The following is a 13,129-nucleotide window of genomic DNA, read 5'->3' on the forward strand; positions in this document are numbered from 1 at the left end:
TTGAACTTGGAGACTATGTACTTTTGAAAATTAAAAAATGTCGACTTAAAAGTGTTGAAAAATTCCTAGCTGTTAAGTTTGCAGCAAGATTTTATGGACCTTTTAAAGTGATCCACAAAATAAATGATGTTGCATATAAACTTGAATTACCTTCTCATTGGAACATTCACAATTCATTTCATGTTAGCTTATTAAAACCTTTCAAAGAACAACTTCCCACTCATCCAATATATGAAAAACCACCTCTTATTAAAGGAGACCAAGAAATCTTACTCCCAAATACTATCATTGACCATCAAATTACACCAACTCATACTGGAAACCAATATAGAAAATATTTAATAACTTTCAAAAATAATCCTCGCATGAAGATACAAAATGGGTGCTTAAGAAATATTTTCATGCTTTCCCTGAGATACTCTGTTCTTTTCAACAAACCGGCAATTGAGGGCAATTGCAAACTCAAGCAAAAGGGAATGTTATGGGAATATATTTTAAGTCCTCTTAAAAATATTATTCTACCCTCTTAGATAATTCGAGGACGCTTGTATTATCTTTGTGCCATACCAAATTATGTTAATATCATGAGTGATACCATTATAAATATTAATACTTTTGGTGAATATTGACGTATGCTTGGGGTCTCCAATGTTTGTTTCAGTTGGTTCGTATGTAGGGGTGATTCTTGGGTTACTTACGCTTGGCAAACATGTGTGATAATGGTTTGTATGCTTATGGAATATTTATTTCACCAATTTATTGTTGGTTGTTTTATAGGTGAAGAAGATTCCGAGGATTGAAGAGAAGTCGCACAAATTTATTACTTGGCACACCATTTTGTAAACAAGATTTGTATATACATGTGCTAGCTTGAGCACATTTTGATTTATTTTGTAAAAGCCATAGTTTATTAAGCATAGACTTGATCTTTAATATTTGGTAAAGTGTGATATGCTTTAAACCCAAGCCCCAATTTATGGGCACTCTATTTTTGAAGACAAGAGAGTGTCGTGCAAGAAAAGCACCCTTTTTGTATTTTTGGAGGCTATGGCCTAAATTGGAATAAAGTATCTCGAAAATACTCATGTGTGGGGGGAAATTGGCCATACACACGAGGGGGGATGATTGCACCCAATCTTGGAGCCGAAGCTTTGTGAGCTAAGTATTTTTTTTTGTTTTTGAATATGTTGATCATGGTCATGTGATGTTTGATGAATTGTTTGAATTTAAATCAATTCTTGCAATTTATTTGATTTCTATCTCCCTAGAAATTTAGATCCGTGTGACAGTGGGTGGTATCAGAGCTATAGACCTAGGGAGAAGGGGATAAAATTGAGTGGTAAAAAGCTAAATTCAAAGGTTTTGAAGGATTTCTTCTATTAACCGAAGGGGAAAAACCAAAGGTTAAGAGGAGAGTGGTAAACCACTTTTAGAAAACCATGAAACCACTCTATATTAGAAAAGCGATTTTGCTAGATTCTTAATTTTGATCCGTTTGTATGGATGAAATCTAAAATTGAGAGCAAATCCGGCTTAGCTTTTGGATTGTCAAACCACTTCTAGAGATAGAAGTTGCTAAACCACTTCTGGAGATAGAAGTCTATAATGAACGGTGTGTGTATCTCCATGAGTTAATTTATGAGAGTATATACAGTCTGGAAAATTTTCACAAAATAGGAAATTAATTAATTAGAAATTTTTTCTTTCTTTCTTCCCTTTCCTATCCAAGGCGACCCGATTATTACCTCCAAGGGAAAAATTGCTTTCTCTAATCACCCCCACGAGCGACGCTATGCATATTTAGGGAGGAAGAGTGGGCTGATTTGTGCCGATTACTCCACGAAAGCTTTGTTAAGCTTTTAATAATAAAGCTGACTAGGTTAAACAAACAAAATCCTTGTTAAGCTTTTAATAATAAAGCTTTAAATATATATATCGATAAGCTTTATATAACAAGCTTTAAATATATATAATATATATCTTTATACTTTATCCCATATATCTCTCTCTCTTTTTAGCACATCCTTGTGACCAAAATTCAAGAGAGAAACTCCATAGTTTCTCTTAAAGAAGAGAGAAACTCCATAGTTTCTTTTAAAGCAAGTTTTTGTTATCAAACTTGCTAAAGGCTTTAAAATTTTATAAAGCCTGTCCTCATCACTTCAAAAGAGAAATTTTTGAGAGAACTCATCACTTCCCACAAAAGGCGACAATTCAAAAAAAAAATTCTCAATCTTTTCGATGACAAAATTGAACTCATTATTTCATGATAAGTTGAACTCTCCGTCTTAACTTAGTTACAATGGCTGCTTTACCCATTATTTCATGTGATAAGTTGAACTCTCCGTCTTAACTTAGTTACAATGGCTGCTTTACCCATTCCGCCCATGGTATAAGAACAAATCTTAGGGCTTCAAGAACAAATTGCTAATGAACAAGAACTCCAACGCAAATTAGAGCGTCAAGTCAAGAGTACCAAATGCAAACATGATGCTTCTAATTCTTCCGAATCAAATGAGGAGGAAAGTGATCATGTTAGATGCACTATTAAAGCTACATTGCATGTTCAAAATTCTAAGAAAGACTCAAGAATCAGTCGTGCAAGGTTGGAAGTTCTGGTAGAGAACTGTTTCTGCTCAAAATCTGATTATTGTAGTGCAACAGTGTATTTTGGAATTGCAGACAGGGTTTGCACATGTATTGTTGATACTGGGTGTATGTACATGTACTCTGGTCACATTTGGTGACACACAGTCTGTGCTAAAGTACCGCTGCTGTAGCAATTATATAGGAGAAACTACTGTGTTACAGGTTGCATACAGAAGTTGTCTGTTTGCAGGTTATTTGATTGCTGTAGGAAAACATGTCTGACGGAATTAATCAAATTTTTAGTGAGAAGCTAGATAAGAATAACTTCCATGCCTGGAAGTTTAGAATGACCAATTTCCTAATGGGGAAGCATGCATGAATAGCTGGATCAATAGTTTGTGTCCATGGACACCCAGGTATAGAGCTATTTGGCACTTCATACTGGTAATTTAGAGGGTGCCTCAATCTTAAAAAAAGACTTTAAAGAAACATTTTTTAAAAAGTGAAGCCAACTGAAACGTCTTCACTCATGACTCCACTCCTCTGAGAGTAGTGGTCTTGTGAGATACTCTCTCTCTGTGTGAGACCCCCGCCCCCTCCGCGGTGCCCCCTCCGAGGGCACTGGCAGCAAAAGCAACGTCAGCCTCTCGCGCGGAGCACGGAAAATCATCTAATGGGAGAATTGATCTAATGAGTCAAAGTCTTAACTAACTAAACTGATCCGACCAAACCCAAAAGTCACATGGTCAGATCACGGAAGAGACTTGCACTTGGTCCATAGAATCACCGCTTTTTTCTCCTTTAGAGCGAGGCACAGCCGTTGATTCCCTCCCACCCACAGAACAAGGGTCTTCCTAGGACTTAATCTAACTAACGTAACTGATTCATAACTATTTGTATTGCAAGAATCCCCCAATCCAGCCTAGCCCATGGGTTAGCCAACTGCCCATCACTGTATTGGTGGGATTCTTTTATAAAAATTTGGTTGTGTTTTGCCCGAGTACCAAGGAAAAGAGTTCCCAGGCCCCCTAGCCGGCGTTTCAAGCAAAATTCAAGGTAGTCATACCACTTACACACCCAATATGAAATTACCATTTTAACAGATTCGGCTGTCTTTAAAACAATCTTTTAATGAAGTCATAGTATTACTCATCATAATCCTCCAAAATATTGAGTCCATTGTTTTACAAAATATATCATCCGGACTCTCCCGTGAAGACCAGCTGGTCAACCAACGAGATCCAATATCAAAATTCAGTTCACAAAAGTCATTCTTTTCAATTCATCCGTATCTTCCTTGATGTATGCATGGTGTCCTAGCAACCGTAAGCCCGTACATCGCCTGGTGAGAACCCTCTAGGATCCTACTTAAGTGTCCTAGCACTTCACTCAGGGACCGCTTCGTTGGTCCTTGCCCATCGTACCGGAAGTGCACCATTTTAACCATGCCGAGGCTGGTCAAGACCTCGGCAGGCTTTGCCGCAAGCGATGACTCCCCGCCAGCTGTTGCAATGAGTCTCTCCTTAGTTAAACACATACCAAATGCTTCCTCGATCATTCTAGCGTAAAACAGACCTTTAAAAGAAAACAGAGGTTCTATGCAAGTAAAATTCTCAGTTCAAGATTGGTTCCTCAAAACCCTTTTCCCTTAATCAATGATCTCTCATCAGGGTAATCTACCCATCATTTGACTAAATTTCCAACTAGATTCTTGGTGATTTCCGTTAATAGAAAACTATGCTAATTCAACGGTATTCTATTATTTATGTCAAGAATTGGAATTGGTCACGGAGTTTTTGCTTGATTCAGATCGAGAGATGGGCAAGTAATTTACTGGTCACCATTCTTAAAGACGTGGTCTAACCAAAATTATTCAGTTTACTTCTAAATTTGATTCCAAGGATTTTCTTCAGATAAACATCTACTGAACTTCTAACCGTAAAGGAAAATTCTAACTTTATGAATTTCATTCCTTTCTAAACCATAATAGATTAAGAAATGGTTCTATACGAGAATATCAATTTTTTTTATAAAAATACTCTTCTTTCATAATCTAATTTTGGGTAAATATCAATTTGGTAATTTATCCACATAAAATATCTAAGAATATTCTTTCTACCAATGTAATTATCAACCCTAGTTTTCTAGGTGGAATTATGCTGAAAATTCCTATTTTGTCACCAAAATTTTATTTAAACCTTTCTCTACTTAAAATACCATAAAATTTCTTCTTTTATTTAAATATAAATCTCCATTTTTTTAAATATGCTTAAAATTCCTCTTTTTGCATTTAAATGATTGAATTCCAAATGTCATGGGAATTCCTCTTTTATCATTTAAAAATTCTTATACATAAAATAAATTTATCTAAAATTTCTCCTTTTTTAATTAAATAAAATACCCATTATTTCAAATATGCCAAAAAATCCTCTTTTTCTATTTAAATGATTGAATTCCAAATGTCATGGGAAATCCTCTTTTATCATTTAAAAATTTCTTATGCATAAAATAAATTTATCTAAAATTTCTCTTTTTTAAATTAAATAAAAATATCCATTATTTTAAATATTACAAAAATTTCTCTTTTACTATTTAATTACTTGGATCTCAATTATCATGGGAATTCCTCTTTTTGCATAAAAATAAATTTACCAAAAATTTCTCTTTTCTTTTAATTAAATATTTATGCATAAATACTAAAATTATTTCACATGAATATGATGAAAATCATTCTTTTTGCATAGAATGTCCAATCCTAGAATATGGTAGGAAGTCCTCTTTTAGCATTATGCATAAAAATAAGATATATATTATTTTTTAAAAATTCTGCCATAGCTTTGTTGCTATTACTGATAATTTGTAATTTTTTTAAAAGAATAAAACATTGTAATGCAATTATGATAGAAGATCTATTCTTAAGCTTAAATCCAAACTATGAATTTAAATCATAATTTTAACCATAATCATAAACTTAATTATGATTATTCTAATAAACTAAGCTATTTTCATTATTTCTCTTTTTCCAATTTGATAGGATTATCACTTTCCCATTTAGAATCAATAAAAGTAGTTTTTAACTACTTATAAATATTCTAAAAGAATTTACCATTATTTTGTTAACATAAAAGCACAAAATACCATTTTCTTATCCTCTAGATTAACAAGCTTAGAGTTTGGTATTGAAATAAGAATTTATCAATGAGAAGCATTCTTTTACTAAAGAATTAGCCATAGGAATGACTATTCTTTTTGGAGAGAGAGATATACATAAGAAAGCATTCTAAATAAGCATAAAGATTAACTTTTTCTTGATTACACATTAAAATTCTTAGGGAAAGCTTGATTTGAATTTAAAACAAACAATTAGAAACTTCTCAAGCTTGAGAGGGGTTGAGAAGACGAGTCATTTGAGAATATTAACAAAAAACCATAAAATTCATTCTTACCTCAAGGATTAGCTTGCTTCTTTATCTAGAAGTAAAGCCCCCAACCAATCAATTGGTTTAGCAAGTGAAGAAGAGAGCTCCAAGAGTTGTTGAAGAGAGAGAGAAGCTCCAAGCTCCCCAAAAGTAGAGGATTTTTAAGGGATAATAGAAAATATGATTATTTTAATGTAATACTCGCATGGTATAGCTCAAAGATGAGAATACAAAAGAATGAGGTCTATTTATAGGTGAGGGAGGCCACCAACTAAGTCCAACTGGGTTCTAGAATTTTCCAGCTTCAGTTAGACTGAATTTGGACAAGATTTGGACCAGTTTGGGTCCGCTTTTGATCTAGTTTGATCCAAGAGAGAGGAGAGATAAAAATATCATATTTTTTTTGAATTAAAAAACCTTCCCACACATGTGAAGGAGGCGCCTACCTCAAAGGTCTCCCCTTCCTTACCAAGGTGTCAAAAATTCATCATTTCTCCAAAATATCTCATTGTTTTAGTAATATCTCTTAATTTTTAACTAATAAACCTTGTACTCAGTCAACTCTTCATCTTATGTGAGCATTTACTTATTTTTGGGTTTTTTTTAATTCTTTAGATTTATCTCATCTCAACACTTGGATTAATCCTATTGGCCCATAGGAACCTTAATTGGACCATAATCTAGAAATTTCTGAAAATCTAGACCCTTAGGCTAAGGTCCCTTATATAATTTTTAATTGATTCCTAATGCACATTGGAGAATTTATTTTGGACTTCTGTTTCAGGGAAATATATATTAGATATTAGGAGAATTTTTATATCCAAAACTATCTTAATATTAAATTATCTCTCTCTAGAATTTTTCTTCTCTCTAGGCAAAAACAAGGAAAAATAATATTTTCTTGTATTTTGAATAGGGAATGATTACAAGGGATTGAGGTAAAATCTTATTCATTATACAGGCTAAGGAGGAATCTTACATCCTCTCCCACTTGAAAAATGCGAGATGTCCTCATCTCGCAAAGTGGGGGTAATCTTTTGCCAACTCTTCTTCTTTCTCCCAGGTGGCGTCTTCTAGAGGGAAGAACTTCCACTTGACTAAAAACTCTCTGAGGACTTTGCTCCTGAGAACCTTCTCCCGAACATCAAGGATTTCTTCAGGTGTTAGAGTACCATCTGGCCTTGAGTTGCAGAAATCAATTGTTCATCATCAAGGACGTGACTCGGGTTGGGTACATATTTCTTAAGCAAACTGACTCTCTTTAGAATTTTTCTTCTCTCTAGGCAAAAACAAGAAAAAATAATATTTTCTTATATTCTGAAATAGGGAATGATTATAGGAGATTGAGGTAAAAGCTTATTCATTATACAGGCTAAGGAGGAATCTTACACTTAGAACTCTATCTCTCTCTATCTCTCTACCTTGAGCATGCACAGAGCTCTGCACAAGCTTCCATCTCTCTCTCTCTCTCTCTCTCTCTCTCTCTCTCTCTCTATGGAAGGTCCACAATAAGCAATTGAGACTTGTCAAATGGAGCTTGCTACAACTGTCCAGGAATTACAGGTGTTTGGAAGTACTACTACTGAGGGTAATTTTTACCCAGAACAGGTGCAGAGCGTAATCACTTTACAGGGTTATTCTGAGCTAGATGGGGAGTCACTTTTGAAAGCATAGGTTTCGGAGGCACCAGTACGTAAGGTACAAACGAATTCCAAATGCATGTGCAACAGCTTGGTGAGGCTGAGATCATTTCAGTATGGAAATATGAGGCCATGATGAAGAGGGAGTATCGAAAAAGATGCCTGAAGGTGCAAGAAATAGGGAGGAACCTATTATTGAAGAGGACATTCAAGCAAAGGAGGTCTTTTGAGACCATTGTTCACCACATTATCTCCGAGTTGAGTGTTTATGGAAGAGAAGACCAGAAGGAAGTAATCCAGTTAGTTCTAAATAACAAACAGAGAAAGTTCATGATCACTCCCTTGATATTCTCTCTGCATTTAGGATCTCCCTACAGGCATTGAAGAATCCAAAGTCTAATGATGAGCTTTTCTTGAAACATAGTGCTTTAACCATGCTTGTGAATGGGTTAATGCAACTTAATGACAGCAAAAACAAAGGTATCAGTCTTATCAAAGTATCCAATCTACTTGGTATTCATCCACGGAACCTCTATGCTGTTATGCCCAAAGTTGATAATGATGTTGGTGCTTCAAACATGCTACCATTGGACTTATGTAAGAGACAATCTATGAATGGCAAGTTAGAGTATGAGGTGCAAGAGATAGTTGTCAAGTTTTGGATAGAGCAGATCGGGGTTTCTCCAAACAAAAAGACATCGTTTGATGACGTACTGGCCGCAAGCAATACATTGAGCATCCAGTACACTTGCTAGATGAATCTCAGGTAATAAGGAGTCACAGTCTTAACTTCCGTTACTATTGTCTGTTACTATGTGTTATGTAATGCATCCCACTTTCATATGTGCTATTGCATGCAAAATTGCAATCAAAAGCATATGTGCTATTTTGTGCTATATAGCACTAGGCTTCTATTTTCTTTTTTCTACTTGTTTGTGTTAACTAATGTATAGCGCTTGTATGTGTGCTTTAGTCCTTAATGTGTGCTATATACGACATTTTAGTAGAATGGGGTAACTATCTGCTATTGTGTGTGAACCAGCATTCTATAATAACAGATTATTCACAAGCATTGTACTAGCATGTTTGCTATTGTCTGCTATTATGGTGCTATATAGCATAGAAAATCATACTATTTATTGCATAGCATACTAGTATGTGCTATTAAGTGCTATCCTATTCTATATAGCATAGTAAGCATGTTTTCTATTGTCCACTAGCATGTGCTATCTAATGATGTGCATTGGCATGTGTGTTATTGATTGCTATTGTGTGCTATATAGTAGTCAGGAGATTCACAAGGTGATGCATCTGTGCTATGGTGTGCTATGGGGTGCTATGGGGTGCTATTCTTTGCTGCAGTCCACATGCATCTGTGCTATGGTGTATACCAGGTTATTAGTAGTTGCATCTATGCTATTGCTTGCATTATGTGCTATGTAGCAACCAAGAGCATCTATGCTATTATCCACTATTGTGTGCTATATAATGCATTGCACTCGAATGTTTGGTATTGACTGCTATTGTATAGCATCCAAGAGTATACATAGCACTTGCATCTGTGCTATTGCTTGCTATTCTATGCTATATAGAAATCAAAAGCATATGTGCTATTATCAACTTTTGTACTAGCATGTGTGGCATTGACTGCTATTAAGTGTTATATAGCAGCCAAGAATACATCTGCTATTGTCTACTAGTATGTGTTACATAAGCCATAGCACTTGCACATGTGTTGTTATCTTCATACGTGTGCTATGTAATGCATTGCACTAGAATGTGTGTTTTTGGTCAGCTATTGTGTGCTATATATTGCATAGCACATTGAGTGCTTGTTGTACTAGAATGTGTGTTTTTGGTCAGCTACCTATTATGCGCTATATACTGCATAGCACATTGAATGCTTGTTGTACTTGTGTAAGATGCATTGACATAAATGTGCTATTATGAGCTATATTACACATTCCATGTGGGATTGATTGTTAAGTATTGTATGATTGTCAAGTATTACACTACTCCCATGCACTATGTTTGTCATTGTCTTCTATTGTGTGCTATATAGTAGCCTAGAATATATCTACTATTGTCTGCTAGTATGTGATACATAGCCCATAGCACTTGCACATGTCTCTACTATGTGCTATATAATGCATAGCAAAAGCATTTCTTTGCTACTGCTATGCGCTATACAATGCATATCACATAGTATTATCATATGCTAGTGTGCTATATAGCTTATAGTTTTGAGTTACTTTAGGACATTGACAACTAATGCATTTGTGTTATTTACAGACAGAGTATTTCCTAAAGTTCAGAGAGACCCACCCAATAGTGAAGATTGGGTAGAGGTCTTGTGAGAATAAGCTCAAACCATGGTTTGTAAGAAAGCTAAAAGATCAGAACACATGATGCTATGTGTACCACATACAACTGCTGTTCTTGAAAGATGCATACAATCAACTACGTTCCGCCGATGCTGTTGGTTTTCATGGGAGGTCATGTTCATGTACCTGTGACATTTGCAAAAAAGTTGTGCTTGGTGGCAAATGTGCGGCTTCATAGCACTCGTTGTCTGGGATAACAAAACTATGGGAATAATGTGTATGTGCAAAGAATCAGGATTCAACATTTGACAGGTATGAATGTCTTATGGGCAAATGTGATAAATGCAGTGTGAAGAATATTCCCTTTTGTCCATGTGAGCATCAAGAGACAACAAAAACAGTTGCAGTTCAAGTCTTTGAAGATGTTTAGGTTTGTTCAAAACAAGAATGGTGAAACAAGGAAACGAAAGGTGTTGTCCATCAAGCATCTGGTTGTTGTCAGGAGAATTCACAAAGCTTCTTCAAGAAAGAACCAGGTCCTTCATCAAGCTCAACTTTACATACAGATGGCATGCTAATCAATATAGAGAGTGCTTGAAGGTGTTTCATGTGCAGATACCATAGTCTCTGTGGTGGACTTCACTGAGAACTACTCATTACAAGAGCGGAATGAGATTCAGTCACAATGCATTGGCACATAGACCAATGTACAATCTTAGTTCACATTTCTTATCATCGAAGCGACAAAGATGACAACATAATTAAGGAAATGCACTTTTACATTTCCGATGACAAGCTGCATGATACCCTCTTTGTCCAACATTGCTTCCTTATGCACAACAGGTGGCTCAAAGATCAAGGTTTGTTTTTTGAGCAGCACTGGTGTGGTCTGATGGTGCAGCTTCGCAATTCAAAGCTTCAAAGCCATTCTACTTTGTTGGCAAATTTTACAATCTGACAGGGATAGAGATGACATGGAACTTTTTTGGATTAAGTCATGGAAAGGGGGAACATGATGGCGCTGCGCTATGGTGGTGAAGAGGGCCCTAACACATAAGCAGCTTAAGACAGACGGTGTGATTCTTAGGCAAGCTACATATGTTGTTGATTTTTTGACAAAAACAATGTCACATGGTGCATCTAGCTCCTATGCTCAGTCAACAAAAGCAGGCCCTAATATAAATAGGACTTTTTGGCTGATAAAGCTCGAAGATGTAGACAGGTCAAAAGCGTAGGGATGTGAGACTGTTAATGGGTCTCGATCCTTGCATAGCATTTGCGGGTTTTCGTGTCATGATGTTACTCAATTGAAGACCAGGCCGTTGTCATGTTTTTTCAATGCTTGCATCAGAAGGAAGTGGAGGTCTTGCTACAACAAGGCCTATGTTAAAAAATGGGAACACATTACACTTAAACCACAGTTGGGAAATGAGATACCAACAGATGAAGCTTTGGCTGATTATGCTATGTTCGAAGGAGGACAGGATATGCTCAGTCAACTCATCCTTAAGGGAGACAATTATGCTGTTGTGAATGTAAAGGAGCAGAATGATGAAGGCGTGGACTTCTATATTCTTAAATGTGTTAAGACAAGGTATTTGACTGAGAAATCTCTCAAAGATGCATGGGGAAACAGATAAACAAAGACGATCCCCAACACTATACCTTGCTTGCCAACATGGGTGTCAGCCACATGTACTCCCGTCTTGTTAGAGCGATCAAGTTTGACATGCCTTTGGTGGATGCTATCTCTAAGACTTACTACTTGTCCCCATCAATCCATGAGACTATATACCATGCCATGCCTTATGAGGTATAGGCCAAATGTTGTATGCAGGCTTGGTATCTTTGAAAATACTAATCTTTACAGCTTACTTGTTTTGTTTTTGTAAAGTTTTCATTATAAAGTTAAGTTGGTCATCATTGGTTACTGGTTACCTTTTCATTATCCATTCTATAACTGGATTAGTATAGTGGTGGTGGTGTGCAAATTTTTGCTTAGTCTTATAGAACCCCTATCGTCTATTTGGATTTGCTCCCTGATGTACAGCATGTTGTTGGATGTTGTACCTTACTACATTGATCTCTTTTTGAAGTAAGAGGTCTGGTTGTCTCTTTTCTATTGAATGGAGTTAATTGAATTTTTAATTCCCTATCCTTTCTACCATGTACTGACTTGATCCTGCAGGTTTTTATGGTATTGCTACTCCTTGTGACTCTTGTGGACATATGCTAGTATGGCATTCTACCCTATTTTGCCTTCTTGTGTTGGGACACCAGGTGCTTTATGGCACACATGTCTTTGTCACAAGTGCCGACATAGGTGTAGTCATCACTTAGATGTTTGACATGGTTGTTAGACAGGACTACAATATAGCACACATCTGTGCTATATAGCACAGCATACCGCTGAGTGACAGCCCGCGCTCCTGATGGAACTCGTCAGCATAGCGACAAAACTTTGTTTGTTTACCACTTTCTTGATGATGGAGTTGTTAGACACCAGCCTTGATGAAGAAGCTTTCACCATCCTACACAAAGCAACCATGACCTCCACATTGAAGCAGTTTCAAGCTCTCTCTCTCTCTCTCTCTCTCTCTCTCTCTCTCTCTCTCTCTCTCTCTCTCTCTCTGCCCATGAAAGTGCCCTCTGTGGACATGCATGTAAGTTACCTGACAACTTGGAGTCCTCGACGTCAAGCGTGAAGCCAAGCAGGATAGGGAATTACAACACTGTTGAGAAGGAATGGCAGCTTGGCTCTCTCTCTCTCTCTCTCTCTCTCTCTCTCTCTCTCTCTCTCTCTCTCTCTCTCTCTCTCTCTGCCCATGAAAGTGCCCTCTGTGGACATGCATGACAACTTGGAGCCATGGACGTTAAGTGTGAAGCCGAGCAAGATAGGGAATTATAATGCTGTTGAGAAATGGAAGCTTGGCTATGGAAGACAGGGAGAATGAGGCAAAAGAGAGGGAAACTCTGGCAAGGGAAAGGGGATAGTCATTCGTGCGCAAAAGACACCACTCCTAGAAATAATTTACCAGTCCCAAATTTGAATACATTTTAAGTCTTAAAAGATTATTTTAAAATAAAAGATTCTTTTCAATTCTCACAGGTATGCTATGAGATGGAGCTATATAACTCAAATACTATTCCACCTATT

The sequence above is a fragment of the Cibotium barometz genome, chromosome 25, assembly GCF_041138505.1.
Source record: "Cibotium barometz isolate CiBa-2024 chromosome 25, ASM4113850v1, whole genome shotgun sequence".
Taxonomy (NCBI): Eukaryota; Viridiplantae; Streptophyta; class Polypodiopsida; order Cyatheales; family Cibotiaceae; genus Cibotium; species Cibotium barometz.